This window comes from Aristolochia californica, unplaced genomic scaffold (genome assembly GCF_029961685.1).
Source record: "Aristolochia californica isolate CCGP_79_NKW_82.1479 unplaced genomic scaffold, dmAriCali1.0.hap1 SCAF_4, whole genome shotgun sequence".
Classification (NCBI taxonomy): domain Eukaryota; kingdom Viridiplantae; phylum Streptophyta; class Magnoliopsida; order Piperales; family Aristolochiaceae; genus Aristolochia; species Aristolochia californica.
Genome location: NW_027182103.1, coordinates 30,630,276 through 30,652,687, shown reverse-complemented (window position 1 = coordinate 30,652,687; position 22,412 = coordinate 30,630,276). Strand labels below are relative to the sequence as shown.

The 22,412-nt window shown below is 34.9% G+C and overlaps 1 pseudogene; it reads right to left on the bottom strand.

Annotated features, from left to right (window-relative positions):
- Positions 1 to 2,424: 2,424 nt before the first annotated feature.
- LOC137963192 (endoplasmin homolog) lies at positions 2,425 to 4,458 on the bottom strand (annotated as a pseudogene).
- Positions 4,459 to 22,412: the final 17,954 nt, after the last annotated feature.

Below are 22,412 nucleotides of genomic sequence, written 5' to 3'. Positions count from 1 at the left end.
AATTAGAAATCTCTTTGTTTTAAAATTTCAAGCTGTTAAGGGTTGTACAAGTGGAATTTCCAAAACATGGAGAACAAAACTTTGGTATTCATTTGTGGTTTGTGAATAAATTTTCTTCACTTTAATTTATTGTTGTTTTCAATTTTTTGCATACCTAAATTGTAAAACTTTCATTCTGTTGTGATCTATTTGCCTAATTTTTTTGTTTACAAGAAAAAAGGGAGAGTGAAAACACAAGTTTGGATTTGAAATAAAAATTGAATATCTAAAATGGAAATGCAGATATGCTAAGAATGATAAATCCAAAAAGTGTCTTTAATTTCAAGGGAAGGCAACTCTTCTAGTTTTTATATTTTTTTAGGGTTTCCAATCAACGAAAAAGGGGAAGCTGGGGATTTTTAACTGTGTGTTGACTCCCAAACCATAAGTCCTTCCTCAAAAAACAATATAGCCATTACATATGATTGATCGATCAATCACTATAAAATGACCTTTGATTGTTAGGTCAAATTTTTGTAAATGGTCAAAAAGTGGTTTGTTTGGCTCGGGTAAATATCCTAACGGATGTTCAATTGAGATTTTAATGAGCATTTATTTTATTCCTTTAAATTTTTTAATCATTAGGTCATTTGCATCTTCAACTTGTTTCATGCATGCATTTCCATTTTAAAGATGTTGAATTTTTGAAAAAGAGAAATACTTCATTAACTTAATTAACTTATTATAATCATACTACATGAACTTCTACTTATAATAGAGGAAGGTAGTAGAGTCCAAATACAATAAAACTACCTTTGTCAAAATTACACCCCAACTCTAACACTTAAAGATAAGTCCTAGCATAATCAAATAACTCAATATAGATAAAAGACAAACATAACTCAAACTAGAACACTTCTAGGACGTGACCATAAGATAAAGATGCCTTTGTGAGTCCTTCTTGATCTTCCAACTTATGTGATAAGGATGTCAGCTTGTGGTAGTCATGGTGTGTCCTACTTCTTATGTTCTTGGGCCTACATTATGGGCCTTCCCATGTCGTGTGGCCTATCTGATAATAATCTTTGATATGTGGGCCTTCCTCTGTCGTGAGGGATAGGGCCTTTCTTCCAACACTCCCCCATAAGTTGGGGGTGAGAGAATAACATGAACTCCAAGCTTGCTGCAAATGATGTATATAATCTTTTTGTATAAAATGGCACATCTTCCAATATTCCTTCATCTTCCAACACTCTGCCTCACGCTATTGCGTCCTTCCATGAGGCTGCACTAGCATACTTTAGTAACTCATTGCTCCATACTCCAGTCCTAATGCTGAATGTAAGGTACACTCTGTCTGTTGTAGGTAGTGTGTCTAAAGGCATTGCTCAGAAGTGTCCACCACCGTGTCCCTCCACAAGACAACAACTCAGATAAATTGGTGTTCATTTGTGGTGTGTGAATAAATTTTCTTCACTTACATTCATTGTTGTTTTCAATATTTTATATACCTAAAATCTAAAGATTTCATTTTTTTGTGATCTATTTGCCTTATCTTTTTTTTTTACGAGAAAAAAGGGAGTGTGAAAACACAAGTTTGGATTTGAAATAAAAATTGAACTTCTAAAATGGAAACGCACAAATGCAGAGAGAGATAAACCAGAAAAGTATCTATAATTTTTAGGGATTGCAAACTCTTCTAGTTTTTATATATTTTATGGTTTGCAATCATCGGATGTTATGGTCCCAGATTTGACACAAGGATTCGTTGTTACGGTTCCGGTTCGGCCATGGGGAATTAAAGAACAAGATGGTGGAATTTTAGGGAGACATGGAGAGGAAGATGAAAATCAAACCAAAGGGAAGCTTGAAAACCCTAGAGCTCGTTAAGGAAAAATCTAAACCTGTTTAACCTAAAATTAATCTAAAATCAATGCTTGTCTTTCTCATTACTCTTACCCCTTAAATAGGCTTCACCCTGTTGGGGTTTAATATAAAATATTACAAAATAACCCCATTAAATAAAATATTCCAAAAATACTCCTATAAATAAAATATTCCAAAAAATACCCCTGTGGCCTAAACTGAAATACATAAAGTAAATTAAATAAAAACAATAAAGTAATAATGTTATTGTGTTCATAACATTACACCCCCCTGGAAGAACGGGCTTGTCCTCAAGCTCGGAAGTGCTTTGAGAGAGCAGTATCTGCACTGCAATAGCAGTAGCCATATGAGAGAGCAGCATGATCATGGGTTCAAGAGCTCCACTAATGGTACATGCAGTAAGAACCGACATTATTTTTTTGGTTGTCCCTGTCCGGCCAGAAATAGCTACATCCAGCAGAGGAGTAGCTGTTGTGTCCATAACAATAGATACTTGTGCACCATACGTCACTACTGCAACTACTTTCTGTATAAGCAGCATTGGTTACAGCAGTGGCACTACTGGCAACATTGGTTTTTGCAGTGCCACAACAGCACCACAAAAAAACTGGGGAAACGACCCAAGGGCTGCAAACCCAGCAGCTTCCTTCTCTCTGGGTCAGTGAGCCTATCAAGGAATGGAGATTTTTCCAACTGTTCCATGCTAGTCCCAGTAATGTCAAGATGTCCTTCTACCCTAGTGTCATTCTCTTGTGAGTTGCATCCTCGATGATGCCTAGTTTTATGGACTGGCCAAACTTTTTCCAGAACTTAGTATAGGATCCTCTCTCCAACAACACTTCATCACTGAGTGCAGCTATATTATCTCCAGTGGAAAACTCATCAGGATCCTCATCACCCATACAACGGATCAAGTCCTGTGCCTTCCTGATTAGTTGCTTCCTTATTGTCTTCAAACTGCTATGTTGTTGAAGCATTTCTCGAGACACATGGAGTGGCAAGAGCTCGGAGTCAACAAGACCCTTCAAAAAGCTTAAATATTTTTGAAGAAGCTCATCAAATTCATCTGAGAGGAAGACTCACACATGCAACTTCAAATTGGCTTTGTTGGTATTGTAGTAACTCACATACAAATCAGGTGAAGCCTGAGGAGGAACAAACAGGACAGTTTTGTGCACTACATCACCTACAGCAGTGAAGTGACTCCAAGCCATTGGCATTTCATCACCAAAGTCCTTTGCAGGAGAATGGTAAAATTTGTAGTACTCTTCATCAGTAACCTCTTTGGCCTTCACATCATTCATGACTTCCCAGTTAGAAGTTGTTTCCTTCCCTTTTTTTGTGGCTTTTTCTCACCATCTTCCTCTTTTACTTTTTCCTCCTCTGATGAATATGCAGTTGCTTCATCTTCATTTGATTCATCATCATCTGCTGGAACGTCTGACTCAACCTCCTGACTTGCCCCGAGATAGATGGGGAAGTTGATGAATGCAGAGTATCTTTTCACCAATTCCTTCAATTTGTCATCTTCCAAATATTCACCTGCTTCATCCCCACGATGAAACCTGATTGCGGTACCACGACCGAATGGTTCATTCCATGTGTCCTCTGAGATTGCAAAGGCTCCATCAGCGGTAGACTCCCATACATACTGTTTGTCATTGTTTTGTTTGCTGATCTCAACATAATCAGCAACCAAATTATACAGAGTAGGAACCAATTTCAAACTGCCCAATGAGATTCAGATCGCCTCCTGTTTATATTTTCTCAATGAAAGCTGCCTTCTCAAATTTAACGTGCTTATCATGTAGGAGCATCCAATTAAGCACAGACATATACGGAACATGCACACTAGTCTCGTCAATTGAAAAATTAAACAGCCTCAGCATGTAAATTGAGCAACAAACCCATGCACAGTGAGTGTGCTCATCAACAACAAAACATAACCCTCCAAAAAAAAATTCCAGCAGTCCCCATAAAATTATTTCTATGAATACTGGCATCCCCAAAAAAATTACATGTTGAAATTCATACACCCAAGCCCGACTACCTTCAATTGGGTATTGTTTCTCTGCATCACGGAATAGAGAACCCCTCTTTTTCTCAGCCCCCCAGAACAAAAAACCCCTCTGTTTCTCAACACCAAATTTTTCACGGAACAATTTCGATGGCCTTGGATAGGTATTATGTAAAATATAGAGGGATTTGAGAAAAGAGAAGACGAAATTTGGAGAAATTCATCGCAGGAGATTACCCCAAATTTTGTGGAAGTTCATTTGCCATTGTGCTGCTGAGATTGAGTTTGAGCGAAAATTTTGCCGACGGAGCTGACGGAGTCTCTTGCTTCTCCATAGGTGAATCGGCTTCACCGCATGGAGATTTTCCGAGACAGAGGGCTCTTGGAAACACGTCCAGGTCGAAACCGGTGCCAGAAAATTTTCCATTCTCCTGTTCCCCCTCCGATTTTGAATTATCCCTTCTGTCTGATTGTGAGAGTACGAGGAGCTTTTCCCATTCCCGATATTCTGACAAAGGGTGTGCTGAATACCCTTCCATTTTTGGAATTTCTGAATCCCCACAGTCGGATGTCATCGCCGCCGAAGATATAGAGAACTCTTTGAGTTCTTGCGTCTTCTATTCATCTGAGAGAGTGTCTCCCATGACGATTTTATCTACACAACAATAAGATGAGGATTTCCGTCCAAGAGAGCGTCTGTTGCCTCTCGTGTGGATTTTTCGTGCTAGAAGATTTAAGGTCGTATGACCTTTTCGGCGGCAACGCAAGCAGAAAATACTTCTATCAATTTTTTAATGGCAGATTTCTGCTGCTTGTGCAGCTCTAACATATCTTGATAGAACTTACCTCTTGTTGTATGCAAATCCTGGGCAAAGGCAAGTCTTTCCTCTCGGGTAGAAGAATCCCTCGTTGTGTTCCCGCTTTGATACCAGTTGTTATGGTCCCAGATCTGACACAAGGATTCATTGTCACGGTTCCGATTTGACCATGGGGAATTATAGAACAACATGGTGGAATTTTAGGGAGACATGGAGAGGAAGATCAAAATCAAACCAAAGGGAAGCTTGAAAATGCTAGAGCTCGTTGAGGAGAACTCTATGCCTGTTTATCCTAAAATTAACCTAAAATCAATACTTGTCTTTCTCATTATGCTTACCCCTTAAATAGGGTTCACCCTGTTAGTCTTTAATATAAAATATTACAAAAATACCCCTATAAATAAAATATTCCAAAAATACCCATGTGGTCTAAACTGAAATAAATAAATTAAATTAAATAAAAACAATAACATAATAATGTTATTGTGTTCATAACATCGAAAAAGTGGGGGCTTGGGATTTTTACTTGAGTGTTGACTCCCAAACAATAAGTCATTCCTTAAAAAAAATATAGCCGTTACACATGATTGATCAATCAATCAATTAACTATAATCTATGATTTTTTTGTCAGATTTTTGTAAATGGGAAAAAGTGGCTTCTTTTGCTTGGGTAAATATCCCATATCAAGTTCACTTCAGATTTTAATGAGCATTTGTTCTACTCCTTACTGTTTTTTATCATTAGGTCATTTGCATTTTGAACATGTTTCTTGCATGCATATCCATTTTTAAATCACGTTAGGATCAATTAGAAATCTCTTTGTTATAAAATTCCAATCTACTAGGGGTTGTACTAGTGGAATTTCCAAAACGTGGATAACAAAACTTTGGTGTTCATTTGTGGTGTGTGAATAAATTTTCTTCACTTACATTTAATGTTATTTTATATTTTTTTGCATATCTAAATTTAAAATTTTTCATTTTGCTGTGATCTATTTTTGCCTTATCATTTTGTTTACGAGATAAACAGCAGAGTGAAATCACAAGTTTGGATTTGAAATAAAAATTAAACATCTAAAATGGAAATGCACAAATACTAAGAGAGAGAAACCAGAAAAGTCTCTAAAATTTTAAGGGATTGTACACTCTTCAATTTTTATATATTTTAGGGTTTCTAATCATAAAAAAAAGGGGGGCATAGGATTTTTAATGGTGTATTAACTCCCAAACTATAAATCATTCTTTTAAAAAAATAAAGCCGTTACGCATGATTGATCGACCAATCTCATTAAAATGATATATGATTGTTAGGTCTGTTTTTTGTATGTGGGCAAAAAGTGGTTTGTTTGGCTCAGGTAAATATCCCACCGCATGTTCACTTGAGGTTTTATTGAGCATTTTTGTTGTCCTTGAAATTTTTTGATCATTAGGTCATTTGCATCTGGAACATGTTTCATGCATGCATATCGATTTTTAAAACACGTTAGGACCAATTAGAAATCTCTTTGTTAGAGAATTCCAATCAACAAGGGGTTGTGCTAGTGGAATTTCCAAAACATGGATAACAAAACTTTGGTGTTCATTTGTGGTGTGTGAAATTTTTTTCTTCACTTACATTTATTGTTATCTTCAATTTTTTACCTACCTAAATTCTAAAATTTTCATTTTGTTGTGATCTATTTGCCTTATCGTTTTGTTTACGAGATAAACGGAAGAGTGAAAATACAAGTTGGGATTTGAAATAAAAATTGAACATCTAAAATGGAAATGAACAAATAAAGAGATAGATAAATAAGAAAAGTCTAAAAAAAATTTAAGGATTGTAAACTCTTCTAGTTTTATATATTTTAGGGTTTTGCAATCAACGGAAAAGGGGGGGCCCAGGATTTTTAACTTTGTGTTGACTCCCAAACCACAAGTGATTCCTTAAAAAAATATAGCCGTCATGCATGATTGAACGATCAATCACTTCACAATAATCTATGATTGTTAGGTCAGTTTTTGTAAATGGACAAAAAGTGGTTTGTTTGGCTTGGGTAAATATCCCACCACACGTTCACTTGAGATTTTAATGAGCATTTCTTGTACTCCTTGAAAGTTTTTTATCATTAGGTCATTTGCGTCTTGAACATATTTCATGCATTCATATCCATTTTTAAAACACATTAGGATCAATTGGAAATCCCTCTGTTATAAAATTTCAAGCTACTAGGGGTTGTACTACTGGAATTTCCAAAACATGGATAACAAAACTTTGGTGTTCATTTGTGGTGTGTGAATAAATTTTCTTTACTTACATTTATTGTTATCTTCAATTTTTTCCATACCTAAATTCTAAAATTTTCATTTTGTTATGATCTATTTGCCTTATCGTTTTGTTTACTAGATAAATGGAAGATTGAAAACACAAGTTGGTATTTGAAATAAAAAATGAACATCTAAAATGGAAATGCACAAATACATAGAGAGATAAATAAGAAAAGTCTCTAAAATTTTTAGGGATTGTAAACTCTTCTAGTTTTATATATTTTAGGGTTTGCAATCATCGAAAAGGAGGGGGGGGGGGGGGGCGGCATGGGATTTGTAACTCAGTGTTGACTCTCAAACCATAAGTCATTCCTTCGAAAAAATATAGCTGTTATGCATGATTGAACGATCAATCACTTTACAATAATCTATGATTGGTAGGTCAGTTTTTTGTAAATGGACAAAAAGTGGTTTGTTAGGCTCGGGTAAATATCCCACCACACTTGCACTTGAGATTTTAATGAGCATTTCTTCTACTCGTTGAAAGTTTTTGATCATTAGGTCATTTGCATCTTGAACATGTTTCATGCATGCATATCCATTTTTAAAATACTTTAGGATCAATTAGAAATCCGTCTGTTATAAAATTCCAAGCTACTAGGGGTTGTACTAGTGGAATTTCCAAAACATGGATAACAAAATTTTGGTGTTCATTTGTGGTGTGTGAATAATTTTTCTTCACTTGCCTTTATTGTTGTTTTATATTTTTTGCATACCTAAATTCTTAAATTTTCATTTTGTTGTGATCTATTTGGCTTACCGATTTTGTTTACAAGATAAACGGAAGTGTGAAACACAATTTTGGATTTGAAATAAAATTGAACATCTCAAATGGAAATGCAAAAATACGGAGAGAGATAAATCAGAAAAGTCACTAAAATTTTTAGGGATTGTAAACTCTTCTAGTTTTTATATATTTTAAGTTTTGCAATCATCGGACAAGGGGGGGTTGGGGATTTTTAACTCTGTGTTGACTCCCAAACCATAAGTCATTCCTTAAAAAAAATATAGCCATTATGCATGATTGAACGATCATCCACTTTACAATAATCTATGATTGTTTGGTCAATTTTTGTAAATGGACAAAAAGTGATTTGTTTATCTCAGGTAAATATCCCACCGTATTTCTTGTACTCTTTGAATGTTTTTGATCATTTAGTCATTTGCATCTTGAACATGTTTCATGCATGCATATCCATTTTTAAAACATGTAAGGATCAATTAGAAATCCCTTTGTTATAAAATTCCAAGCTACTAGGGATTGTACTAGTGGAATTTCCAAAACATGGATAACTAAAATTTGGTGTTCATTTGTGGTGTTTTAATAAATTTTCTTCACTTACATTTATTGTTATTTTCATTTTTTTAGATACCTAAATTTTAAAATTTTCATTCTGTTGTGATGTATTTGCCTTATCTTTTTGTTTACGAGAAAAAAGGGAGAGTGACAACAAAAGTTTGGATTTGAAATAAAAATTGAACATCTAAGTTGTAAATGCACAAATACCAAGAGAGATAAAAAAAAGTCTCTAAAATTTATAGGAATTGTAAACTTTCTAGTTTTTATATATTTTAGGGTTTGTATTCATTGAAAAAGGGGGGGCTGGATTTTTATTCGTGTGTTCTCTCCCAAACCATAAGTCAATCCGTACAAAAAAATATAGCCATTAAGCATGATTGATCGATCGATCCCTTTACAATTATCTACGATGGGTAGGTTAGTTTTATGTAAATGGGCAAAAAGTGGTTTGTTTGGCTCGGATAAATATCCCACCGCATGTTCACTTGAGATTTTAATGACCTTTTGTTGTACTCATAGAATGTTTTTTTATCAATAGATCATTTGCATCTTGAACATGTTTCATGCGTGCATATCCATTTTTAAAACATATTAGGATCAATTAGAAATCTCTTTCTTATAAAATTCCAAGCTACATGGGGTTGTACTAGTGGAATTTCCCAAACATGGATAACAAAACTTTGGTGTTCATTTGTGGTGTGTGAATAAATTTTTTTTACTTACATTTATTTTTGTTTTAATTTTTTTGCATATATAAATTCTAAAATTTTCATTATGTTGTGATCTATTTGCCTTATCTTTTTGCTTACGAGGAAAAATCGAGAGTGAAAACTCAATTTTGGATTTGAAATAAAATTGAACATTTAAAATTGAAATACACAAATGCAAAGAGAGATAAATAAAAAAAGTCTATGTAATTTTTTTAGATCTCAAACTATCATAGTTTTTTATTTTTTTGGGTTTGCAATAATCGGAAAAGGGGGAGCTGGGGATTTAGAACTGAGTGTTGACACCCAGACCATAAGTCATTCCTTACAAAAAATATAGTTGTTACACAAGATTGATCGATCAACCACTTTACAACTATCCATGATTGTTATGTCAGATTTTTGTAAAAAGGCAAAGGTGGCTAGTTTGGCTTGGGTAAATATCCCATCGCTCGTCCACTTCAGATTTTAATGACCAATTTTTGTACTCCTTGAAAGTATTTTCTCATTAGGTCATTTGCATCTTTAACATGTTTCATGCATGTATATCCATTTTTAAAACATTTTAGGATCAATTAGGAATCTCTTTCTTATAAAATTCGAAGCTTCTAGGGGTTGTACTAGTGGAATTTCCATAGCATGGATAACAAAACTTTGCTGTAAATTTGAGGTGTGTGAATAAATTTTTTTACATACATTTATTGTTGTTTCAATTTTGAGCTTACATAAATTCTAAAATTTTCATTTTGTTGTGATCTATTTACCTTTTATCTTTTTGTTTACCAGAAAAAAAGGGAGAGTGAAAACTCAAGTTTGGATTGAAAATAAAAATTGAACATCTAAAATGGAAATGCACAAATACACAGAGAGATAAATCCAAAAAGTCTCTTTAATTTTTAGGGATTGCAAAATTTTCTAGTTTTTATATATTTTAGGATCTACAATCCTCGAAAAAGGAAAAGGAGGGATGGGGATTTTTAACTGAGTGTTGACTCCCAAACCATAAGTCATTCATTAAAAAAATATAGTCACTACGCATGATTTATCGATCAATCACATTACAATGATATAAGATTGTTAAATCAGCTTTTTGTAAATGTCCAAAAAGTGGCTTGTTTGGCTTGGGTAAATATCCCACCTCACACTCACTTGAGATTTTAATGAGCATTTGTTATAGTCCTTGAAAGTTTTTGATCATTAGGTCATTTGCATCTTGAACATGTTTCATGCCTGCATATCCATTTTTAAAACTTGTTAGGATCAATTAGAAATCACTTGCTTATAAAATTCCAAGCTACTAGGGTTGTACATGTGGAATTTCCCCAACATGGTGGTGTGTGAATAAATTTTCTTCACATAAATTAATTTTTATTTTCAATTTTTTGCATACCTAAATTCTCAAATTTTCCTTTTATTGCGATCTATTTGGATTATCTATTTGTTTACGAGAAAAATGGAAGAGTGAAAACACAAGTTTGGATTTGAAATAAAAATTGAACATTTTAAATTGAAATGAAAAAATGCAGAGAGAGATAAATTGGACAAGTCCCTATAATTTTTATGGATTGTAAACTCCTCTAGTTTTTAGATATTTTAGGGTTTTCAATAATAGAAAAAGGGAGGCTAGGGATTTTAAACTGTGTGTTGATTACCAAACCATAAGTTATTCCGTACTAAAAAATATAGCCGTTACACATGATTGATCGATCAATCACTTTACAAAGATCTATGATTGCCAAGTCAGCTTTTTGTAAATGGCCAAAAAGTGGTTTGTTTGGCTCGGGTAAATATCCCACCGCACATTCACTTGAGATTTTAATGAGCATTTTTCGTACTCCTAGAGAGTTTTTCTTATGATTAGGACATTTTCATCTTCAACATGTTTAATGCTTGCATTTCCATTTTTTAACTGGTTAATTTATAAAAAAGAGAAATACTTCATTGACTTTATTCACTTACTATAATCCGAGTACATGAACCTCTATTTATAATAGAGGAAGGTAATAGAATCCAAATGCAATAAAACTACCTTTGTCCCAATTACACCCAAACTCAAACTACCTTTGTCCAAATGCAATAAAACTACCTTTGTCCTAGCATAATGAACTAATTCAACATAGAAAAAAGACAAACATAACTCAAACTAGAACACTTCTAGGATGTGACCATAAGATAAAGATTCCTTTGTGAGTCCTTCTTGATCTTCCAACTTATGTGATAAGGGTGCCAGCTTGTGGTAATCATGGTGTATCCTACTTCTTATGTGCTTGGGCCCATCTTGTGGGTCTTCCTTGGTCGTGTGGCCCATCTTATAATACTATTAGTTCCTTGGTCGTGTAGACTTGGGCCTATCTTCAACACTCCCCATCAAGCTGGGGGTGAGAGAATAACCTGAACTCCAAGCTTGTTGCAAATGATGTATAGAATATTTTTGTATAAAATGGCACATCTTCCAATATGCCTTCATCTTCCAACACCCCCTCACGCTGTTGTGTCATTCCATGAAGCCCTGCTGGCATAATATAAGTAAAAGTAAAAATCATTCCTAGTCAGTAAACCATTGTTCCATACTCCACTCCTAATGCAAGATGTAAGGTACACTCCATCTGCTGTAGGTAGTGTGTCTATTGTCATTGCTTTGAAGTTTCCACCACCGTGTCCCTCCACAGGACAACAATTCTAAAGTGGTAGGAGTAAAAAAAGCCATTACAAGGGGATAGTGGGTTTATTTATAATGATCTCCCAATCCGAGCACCGACTATCATTGTATCCCAACCGTGATATTTTTTATAGTTAAATTTATCATGGTGTCCCAATCCTGGCACCGACTCTCATGTTATCCCAACCGTTATATTTTTTAGTGTAAAATAAATTATGTGTATGAGAAAAGATACAAAGGCCACTTCTTCAATAATAATGTGTCTTCCAAATAGACATAATAGTAGCAGTTGTACTATAACATGACCATCTTCCAACACATATAACACGATCCAAAGTAATAAACCTTATAGAAGGAACCATGAAATAATCATAATCCGATATAAATATTTTTTCTTAGATGCATAAGCTACATCTTTTGTGCTCCCCCTTTCTTGAATATTTTGGTCATATAAACTTATCCACAACATATGGAATAAAATACCCCTTTCTTCTACTTCTTCTACTTTCTCCCCCTCAAGCTGGGATGTAATGCCAGTGATCCCAGCTTGAACCAAATATCATTGAACAAGGGAGAAGTGAGATATTTTCTAGATATAGAAAATCAAATAGTGACACAAAACAATCGGCTTAAAATCATAACGAGATTGGGTTGAATAGATAAGAAAATAGACTTACATATCATTATATATATATATATATATATATATATATATATATATATATATATATATATATATATATATATATTATTCTCCATATAAAGTCTCTTTCTTGATAGCATTAAATACCTCAAAAGTTGAAGCTTTTTGCTGCTTCTCGAACCTCTTTTACAATATGACCTTTGCTGCTTCAAATATCAATTTATCTGTGTAGATAAATCAGATAAAAAATTTGTTGAGTAGGTAAAATAATAGACTTATAGATATTTCTTTTAATATATATTTCTCCTTATAAATTCTAGTTCTTATAAATACCTCGGAAGCTGAAGCTTTCTCTTGCTTCTCGAACCTCTTTTGTAATCTGACCTTCGCTCATTAAAATATCAATATCTCTCTGTACATAACTCCGATTGTAAAAAATCGTTTTTCTTTGGAAAGTAGACTCAAAAATATTTCCTTCAATATATAATTTGAAATATTAAAATCACATTATAAATGTGATAAACACAAATCAAACTATGGGTGAAGGGCCTAAAAAAATTACCTACGAACCTAGACTTAGGGTTTAGGGTTTAGAGAAAATGATCTCATTATCTCTGTGGGTTTACCAAGTCAACTCACAGAACCTGCTCTAATACCATGTGGAATTTAAGGAAAAGAGAAAAATATGGAAGACTGTTCTTTTAATTGCTCAAACAATTTTGTATATGAGTTATCCACAAAGAGAAATCGATATTTGAAGCAACAAAGGTCATATTGTGAAAGAGGTTCGATTTTTAACATGTTAGGATTAATTAGAAATCTCTTTCTTATAAAATTCAAAGGTACTATGGGTGTTAATAATGAAACTTCAAAAAATGGATATAAAAACTTTGGTGTTCATTTGTGGTGTGTGAATAAATTTTCTTCACTTACATTTATTTATGTTTTCAATTTTTTTTTATACCTAAATTCTAAAATTTTGATTTTGTTGTGATCTATTTGCCAAATATTTTTGTTTACGAGAAAAGTGGAGAGTGAAAACACAAGTTTGGATATGAAATAAAACTTCTACATCTAAAATGGAAATGCACAAATGCAGAGATAAATAAATCACAAAATTCAAGGAAATTTTTAGGATTCTACACACTTCTAGTTTTTATATATTTAGGCTTTACAATCATCAGAAAAGGGAGGATTGGGGATTTTTAACTTAGTGTTGTAAGCCATAAGTCAATCCTTACAAAAACAATATGACCATTATACATGATTGATCGATCAATCACTTTACAATGATCTATGATTGTTAGGTTGGCTTTTTGTAAATGGGGAAAAAGTTGGTTGTTTGGCTCGGGTAAATCTCACCACACGTTCACTTGAGATTTTAATGAGCATTTTTTGTACTCCTGGATAGTTTTTGATCATTAGGTCATTTTAATCTTGAACATGTTTCATGCATGCATAACCATTTTTAAAACATGTTAGGATCAATTAGAAATCTCTTTGTTTTAAAATTCCAAGCTTCTAGGGGTTGTATTTATGGAAAACAAAACTTTCTTGAGAGCAAAACTGTTGAATTTATGGAATAGAGAAATACTTAATTGACTTATTGTAATAAGTGTACATAAACCTCTATTTATAATAGAGGAAGGTAGTAGAGTCCAATTACAATAAAACTACCTTTGGCCCAATTACACCCAAACTCTAACACTTAAAGATAGGTCCTAGTATAATTAAATAACTCAATATAGATAAAAGTTAAACCAAACTCAAACTAAAACTCTTCTAGGACGTGACCATTAGATAAAGATACTTTCTTGAGTCCTTCTTGATCTTCCAACTAATATGATAAGGATGCCAACTCATGGTAATCATTGTGGGTCCTACTTCTTATGGGCTTGGGCCCATCTTGTGGGCCTTCTTTGGTCGTTTGGCCCATCTTATACTATTCTTAGATATGTGCGACTTCCTTGGTCATGTGGGTTTGAGCCCTAGCTTCCAACAAAAACTTTGGTATTCATTTGTGGTGTGTGAATAAATTTTCTTCACTTTCATTTATTATTGTTTTCAATTTTTTGGATACCTACATTCTAAAACTTTCATTCTGTTGTGATCTATTTGCCTAATCTTTTTGTTTACGAGAAAAAAGGGAGAGTGAAAACTGTTGGAAGATGGGCACAAGCCCACAAGCTCAAGGCAATAAACTCACACATCAAAGGAGTTGCACATGTGTGAATTATGATACTTCACTTAAAGATGGCATATAGGTGTAAATATGTGTTCTTTTTATATCTTTTATTTCAACTAGTTGTAGCCCTAAGGGCAATGTAAAGACTATAAATAAAGGCATTGGCTAAGAGGTAGAGCATTGAAGCACTCTCCTCACTTTCTACAAATTCGTCCAGCTCTCATTTTCACTTTGACGCAAACCTCTTTTCCCTTAATCCAAACTCTCTCCTTCCATGTCCTTTTTCTTCTCCTCATCTTCTCTCTTCTTCTTCTTCTTCCTCGTTGATCTAACGTTCCTTTCATGAGATCCTAAATTCCACATGGTATCAGAGCAAGGATTTTAGGATCCCTCTTGATGAAGTTATTATGGAATCTGTTCAAGAAGTTGTAAAAGAAGGAGTTCAGTCATGAAGAGATAAGCTCTTTCTCTTCTTATTTACTTTTTATTTCCTTTCCTTATTTACATACTCCTCTTTATTGTTTTGTCTACTTCTTGAACTTTGAATCACATCAAGTCAAGATAAATCTTTATATATTGTGAAGATTTATTTTTATGACTAAATTGATGTTATAATCTTGATCTTCTTGTAAATCAATTACAAACGTGATCAAGATCATTTGCTATTTGCGTCTTAGTAAGATTGATGGGTGAGATTCAATTACCTTAATGTAACTTGGATCAATCTCATTTGGGTAGAATTGCACATGTTGCTGTAACTTCTCCTACTTAATGTTGCTCATGGGTTTGTGTTATGTTTTTGGATGCCCACTATATGTTTGGTGAAATTCCAGCAGCCATTTACCCTTTGCAGTTCCTTTTGAACTTCAATAATTGATTTTTTTTTACGTTGAAGTATCCCATGAGCTGAAGATCAAGAGGGTTCGGAGGGTTCTTATTACTCGTGACCTCTTAATCCACGTTATTAAATTTCCTCCTCTGATTGATGAAGAAGATGAGACCTACCACAATTGGGTTAAGCATGATAACATGGTGATAATTTGGCTCATCAATAGCATGGAAGAGCATGTGGCCAACAATGTGGTCCACTTGGAAACCGTCAAGGACATATGGGACACTTGTGCTAAGCTTTACTCAAGTACTGCATCATTACAAAAAATATATGATGTCTTACAAAATATGCTGCATACCAGACATGGAGAATATATTCATGAATTTTTAGCACAGTTTTGAGGCCTTCTCCAAGAATGGAAACTACCTCAACCATACTCCACTGATATTTTTGTTCGACAATGAGAAGCTTTGGCAGCAGCCATTTGCTTATCGAATATTAAACCTTACCTTGAGGTTGCCAAAACTCAGCTTCTACGTTCTTCTGCTCTTCCATCCTTTGATGACATTAGTGCTACATTACTTCGGATACCGGATCCATCCCCTCCTTCTCCTATTGATGCCCCATCGGCGATGTTCTCTGGCAATTGGGGTACATCTTCCTCATACCGAGGACGGGCCAGAAATATCAGAGGGGTTGAAAATAGATGTGGTAGAACGGGTCCGAATTCTTCCCGTACTGAGCCTTGAATTTTCACTTACTATGGTGGTCAGAACCACCTTGTGGCAACATGCTGGAAACTTCATGGCTAGCCATGGCTAACCCAGTCTCTGTTAGCATTGAGAAACAAGAAGATAAGGCTGAATCATCCTCCGAAAATGTGACTCTTACTGCTGAAGTCTATGTTGCATTTCAGAAAATGAAGTCCTTCATGGAATCATCTATTCCCTCATCATCTACTGCTGCCACTACTATTGCCTTAGGTATGCTTTCTTCCTCTTCTTCCTCTTCCTCTTGGATCTTCGACTCCGGGGCCTCCGAACATCTATCAGGTAACAAACACTTATTGCAGTCATTGTCTCCTTGTTATCCTCAAAAATTTGTTACTATTGCTAATGGTACCCAAACCAAGGTCCTTGGCAAAGGTTCCTCCTCTCTTACCTCATCTATTCCCCTTCAAGATGTTTTGATTGTCCATCAATTTCTTTTAAATTTTCTCTCAGTTAGTCAATTAACCAAAAAATTAAATTGCTCTATCTCCTTCTCACCGTCTTCTTGTATATTTCAGGATCTCACTATGAAGCAGGTGATTGGTGGTGGCCATGAAAAGGGGGGTTTGTACTACTTCACTCTTCCACCATTAGTTGCATTATCATCCACTACATCTAAGCCCCAACTTTGGCACAACCGACTTAGTCATCCGTCTACCCCTTCACTTCGTTCTTTGCTTCCGTCCTTAAAAGAACTTTCTAATTTCAGTTGTGAGGTTTGTCAATTAAATAAACATATTAGGAGTACATATTCTCCTCGTCTTACAACTACAAGTATTGTTCCTTTTGAGCTAATACATTCTGATGTATGGGGACCGTTATGCGTCTCAAATATTTCCCAAGTTAAATATTTTGTCATTTTTGTTGATGATTTTACTCGAGTGACTTGGTTATATTTATTTAAAGTGCGTTCAGAAATTCTTCCTTTGTTTTAAAATTTTCATGCTATGGTCTTGACACAATTTGGGATGAAAATTCAAATCCTTAGATCTGATATTGCTAAGGAATACATGTCTCATGAATTCAAATCATTTTGTGAGAGTAATGGGCTTATTCATCAAACATCATGTGCCTATACTCCTCAACAAAATGGTGTTGCTAAAAGGAAGAATCATCATCTTCTTGAAGTTGCTCGGGGCCTCCTCTACTCCATGAAGGTACCCAATTTCTATTGGCCTCATGCTATACTTACAACATGCTTTCTTATTAATAGGTTACCTTCATGAGTCCTTCAACATAAAACTCCTTACTCTATGTTATTTAATGGTGAAGATCCTTTTTCTCTTCCTTTGAAAGTGTTTGGATGTACATGTTTTGTTCATGTTACATCCCCACATAAAAATAAACTTGATCCTCGGTCTATGAGGTGCTTTTTTTTAGGGTACTCTCGCATCCAGAAAGGTTATGTCTGTTACAATCCTACCCTTTGGAGGATGCTTATCTCTAGGGATGTGACTTTCTTTGAGGACACCTCCTTCTACTCTTCCCATGATGCTCCTCTAGGATGGACTTGTCCTTCTACCACTCCTTGTCTGCTTTTGCCTTTTAATCTTGAAGTTAATCCATCCCCTAATGCACTGGTCGTACCTTCACCTGTGGAGATGTCGGATCCACCAGAGGTAAGTCCTTCTCCTCCTATGTATGGGCCTGAATTTGATACTCGGCCTATTTCTTTAAGAAAGGAATGTTGTTCTTGTACTACTTCGCATCCTATCTCAAATTTTATGTCTCACCATCGCTTGTCTTCCGAGTGTTATCAGTTCCTTGTGTCTCTTTCTTCTACTTCAATTCCATAGTCGTATCAGGAGGCTCTGAGGCATCCAGGATGGAATGCGGCTATGGATGAAGAAATGCACGCCTTATACAAAAATCAAACCTGGTCCTTAACATCAGTCCCAATAGGTAAAAGACCGGTTCGTTGTAGATGGGTTTTTTTGGTAAAACATAATCCGGATGGATCAGTTGCTCATCTCAAAGCTTGACTCGTTGCTAAGGGCTATACACAGCGCAATGGGATAGATTATGAGGAGACCTTCTCTCTTGTTTCAAAATTGAATTCGATACGCATCATCTTGCCTATTGCTGCTAACTCATCATGACCCATCTATCAATTGGATGTTAAAAATGTTTTTTTAAAAGGTGATATAAGTGAGGAAATTTATATGGTCTAACCACCTGGTTATGTGGTTGAGGGGGAGTCAGTATGCGGTTAAAAAAATCTTTATATAGGCTTAAGCAGTCCCCTCGGGCGTGGTTTGATAAATTTAGTCAAACACTTCTATGGTTTGGTTTTCATCGATGCTCGGTTGATCACAAAGGGAAAATATTATTAGCTGTATATGTGGATGATATTATCTTAACCAGTGATAATGCTTTGAGCATACAAGAGGTGAAGAAGATGATATGTCAAGAATTAAAGACTAAAGACCTTGGTATGCTTAAATATTTTTTGGGTATAGAAGTTCTTCTATCCAAACATGGGATCATATTATTTCAAAGGAAATATGTCTTGGATCTCCTTGAAGAAACAAGAATGAAGGGTCGTAGACCAGTTGACACATCTATGGATACAAATGTAAAATTATGTGCCACAAATGAAGAAGATATTGATATTGGCAAATATCAAAGACTCGTGGGAAAACTGATTTATCTCACGGTAACTAGGCCAGACATATCCATATGATGTAAGTGTGGTGAGTCAATTCATGCACAAACCACAAATTACCAATTGGCATGCTTTAGAGAGAATATTACGTTACGTAAAAGGAGCTCCAGGAAGAGGATTGATGTATAACAAACATGGGCACTTCAACATAGAAGGCTTCTCAGATGCAGATGGGGTTGGATCACCTGATGGTAGAAAATCTATATCAGGATATTCTACTCTGGTTGGAGGAAACTTGGTTACATGGAAAAGTAAGCAGCAAAATGTGGTTGCAAGATCTAGCACTGAAGCAGAATACAGAGCTATGGCCCATACCGTTAGTGAACTTTTATGGGTTAGGACCCTTCTTATCGAACTAGGTTTTTATAATAAAAGGTCCATGGGTCTGAATTGTGATAATCAAGTTGCCATTCATATTACTTCAAATCCAGATTTTCATGAAAGAACTAAACATATTGAGGTGGATTGTCATTTTATATGGGAGAAGTTTCAAGCAGGAATAATCTTTCTCAAACATGTGTCATCTCAAGAGCAAGTAGCTGATATTCTCACTAAACCCGTTACATCTAAAATCCTATCGTTTATATGTGGCAAGCTGGGTATTTTTTATGCCTTTTCTCCTCCAGCTTGAGGGCGAGTGTTGGAAGATGGGCTCTAGCCCACAAGCTCAAGGCAAGAAACTCACACGTCAAAGGAGTTGAACATGTGTGAATTATGATACTCCACTTAAAGATGGCATAGAGGTGTAAAATATGTGTTCTTTTTATGTCTTTTACTTCAACAAGTTGTAGCCCTCAGAGCATTTTAAAGACTATAAATAAAGGCATTGGCTAAGAGGTAGAGGAATTAAGCACTCTCCTCTCTTTCCACAAATTCGTCCTACCCTCATTTTCAGTTTGACGCAAACCTCTGTCCCTATAATCCAAACTCTCTCCTTCCACGCCCTTCTTCTTCTCCTCTCCTTCTCTCTTCTTCTTCTTCTTCCTCGTTGATCTAAGTTCCTTTCATGAGATCCTAAATTCCATAAAAACACAAGTTTGGATTTGAAATAAAAATTGAACATCTAAAATGGAAATGCAGAAATGTTGAGAAACATAAATCCAAAAAGTCTCTTTAATTTTTAGGGATTGTAAACTCTTCTAGTTTTAATATATTTTAGGTTTTCAATCATCGGGAAAAGGAGGGCTGGGATTTTTAACTGAGTGTTGACTCCAAAACCATAAGTCATTCCTTAAAAAAAAATATAGCCATTATACATGATTGATCGATCAATCACTTTACAATGATCTATGATTGTTAGGTCAGCTTTTTGTAAATGGGAAAAAAGTGGGTTGTCTGCCTCGGGTAAATCCCACCGTACGTTCACTCGAGATTTTTATGAGCATTTCTTGTACTCCTTGATAGTTTTTTATCATTAGGTCATTTGCATCTTGAACATGTTTCATGTATGCATATCCGTTTCTAAAACATATTAGGATCAATTAGAAATCTCTTTCTTATGAAATTTAGAACTACTAGGGTATGTACTAGTGGAATTTCAAAAAACATGGATAACAAAACTTTGGTGTTCGTTTGTGGTGAGTGAATAAATTTTCTTCACTTATATTTATTGTTGTTTTCCATTTTTTGCATGCCTTAATTTTAAACTTTTTATTTTGTTGTGATCTATTTTGCTTATCTTTTTGTTTACGAAAAAAATGGGAGAATAAAAACACAAGTTCGGATTTGAAATAAAAATTGAACATTTAAAATGGAAATGCATCTTGGATTTGTGCATATCAATTTTAGATGTTCAATTTTTATTTCAAATTGAATCTCCCTTTTTTCTAGTAAACAAAAAGATAAGCCAAATAGATCACAAAAGAATGAAAATTTTAGAATTTAGGTATGCAAAAAATTGAAAAAAACAATAAATGTAAGTAAAAAAAATTATTCACACACCACAAATGAACACCATCATTTTGTTATTAATGTTTGGAAAATTCCACTAGTACAACCCCTAGTAGCTTGGAATTTTATAAGAAAGAGATTTCTTAGTCATCATAACTTGCTAAGTAGAAAAATTTTATTTACACACCACAAAGTTTTGTTATCCATGTTTGGGAAATTCCACTAGTACAACCCCTAGTACCTTGGAATTTTATAAGAAAGAAATTTCTACGTGATCCTAACAAGTTTTAAAAATGGATATGCATGAATGAAACATGTTCAAGATGTAAATGAACTAATGATCAAAAACTTTCAAGTAGTACAACAAATACTCATTAAAATCTCAAGTGAAAGTGCGGTGGGATATTTAACCGAGCCAAACAAACCAAATTTCCCCAATTACAAAAAGCTGACCAAACAATCATAGATCTTTGTAAATTGATTGATCGATAAATCATGCGTGTTGAATTTAGGATCCCTTTTCTATAATTTCGAGCAAGAGAAAGAAGAAAGAAAAAGAAGAAAAGGGAAGAATAGCTCTCGAGGGAGGAGAAGAAAAAGTAAAAGAGAAAAGAGAGGTTGCGCCAAGCAAGAGAGAGAGAGAGAGAGAGAGAGAGAGACTAACCCGAGATTGAGATGTGTTACTTGATTAATTCTGAATTATAGCACCTCTAGAGGAGGAGGTAGAGTCCTTATACAATCAGTCTTTCAATCATAATTACATTCCAACTCTAACTATCTAAGTTAAGTCCATTCAAACCAATCTATGAGAAGCCTAATATGAGTTGAACTAGAACTCTTTCTTCATTCACGTGAATATAAGGGAGGAGGCCATCTCGTGGCCTTATCCTTGTGGGCCCCTCATGATCTTCCAGATCTTCTTGATAAGGTTGATAACGCCTGAGATATTTGTGGGTCCCACTTAATCTTCAAGTCTTCTAACTCATTTCAGCTTGTGCTTCTTAATTCCTTAACTCGTGCTTGCTTGGGTGATGACTCTTCTTGATTTCCCACATTTTCATGGTGGGTCCCACCTATTTGAGGACCATGGTGGGTCCCACATTGTAACACTTCCCTTCAAGTTGGGGGTGAGAAGACATCATAAATGCCCAACTTGCTGCATATGGTAGACAAAATCTTGTGAGTGACCAGATTGGTGAAAATATCGGCAACTTGACTTTGTGATGATATAAGCTTCAGAGATAAGAAACCAATTTGGAACTTTTCTCGTATAAAATGGCAATCCACTTCAATATGCTTTGTTCTTTCATGGAAGACTTGATTCGATGTAATGTGTATTGTTGCTTGATTGTCACAGTATAGATCTATTGGAGCTTCTTTGTAGAATCCCAATTCAGTGAGAAGGGATCTTATCCATATTCTACTTCTGCACTAGACCATACTACTACATTTTGCTTCTTACTTTTCCATGTAAACAAGTTCCCTCCAACCATTAGACAAAATCCTGAACTAGATTTTTTGTCATCCGGGGATCCGGGCCAGTCTGCGTCTGAGAATCCTTCGATGTTGAAGTGACCATGGTTTTTATAGAGAAACCCCCTTCCTGGAGCTCCTTTCAGATTTCATTCTTTCAAGTGCTTGCCAATGACTAAGTTGTGGCTTGTGCATGTATTGACTTACCACACTTATTGCATATGAAATAAATGTCCTTGGTACACACAGGTAAATAAGTTGTCCCACTATTTTTTTATAT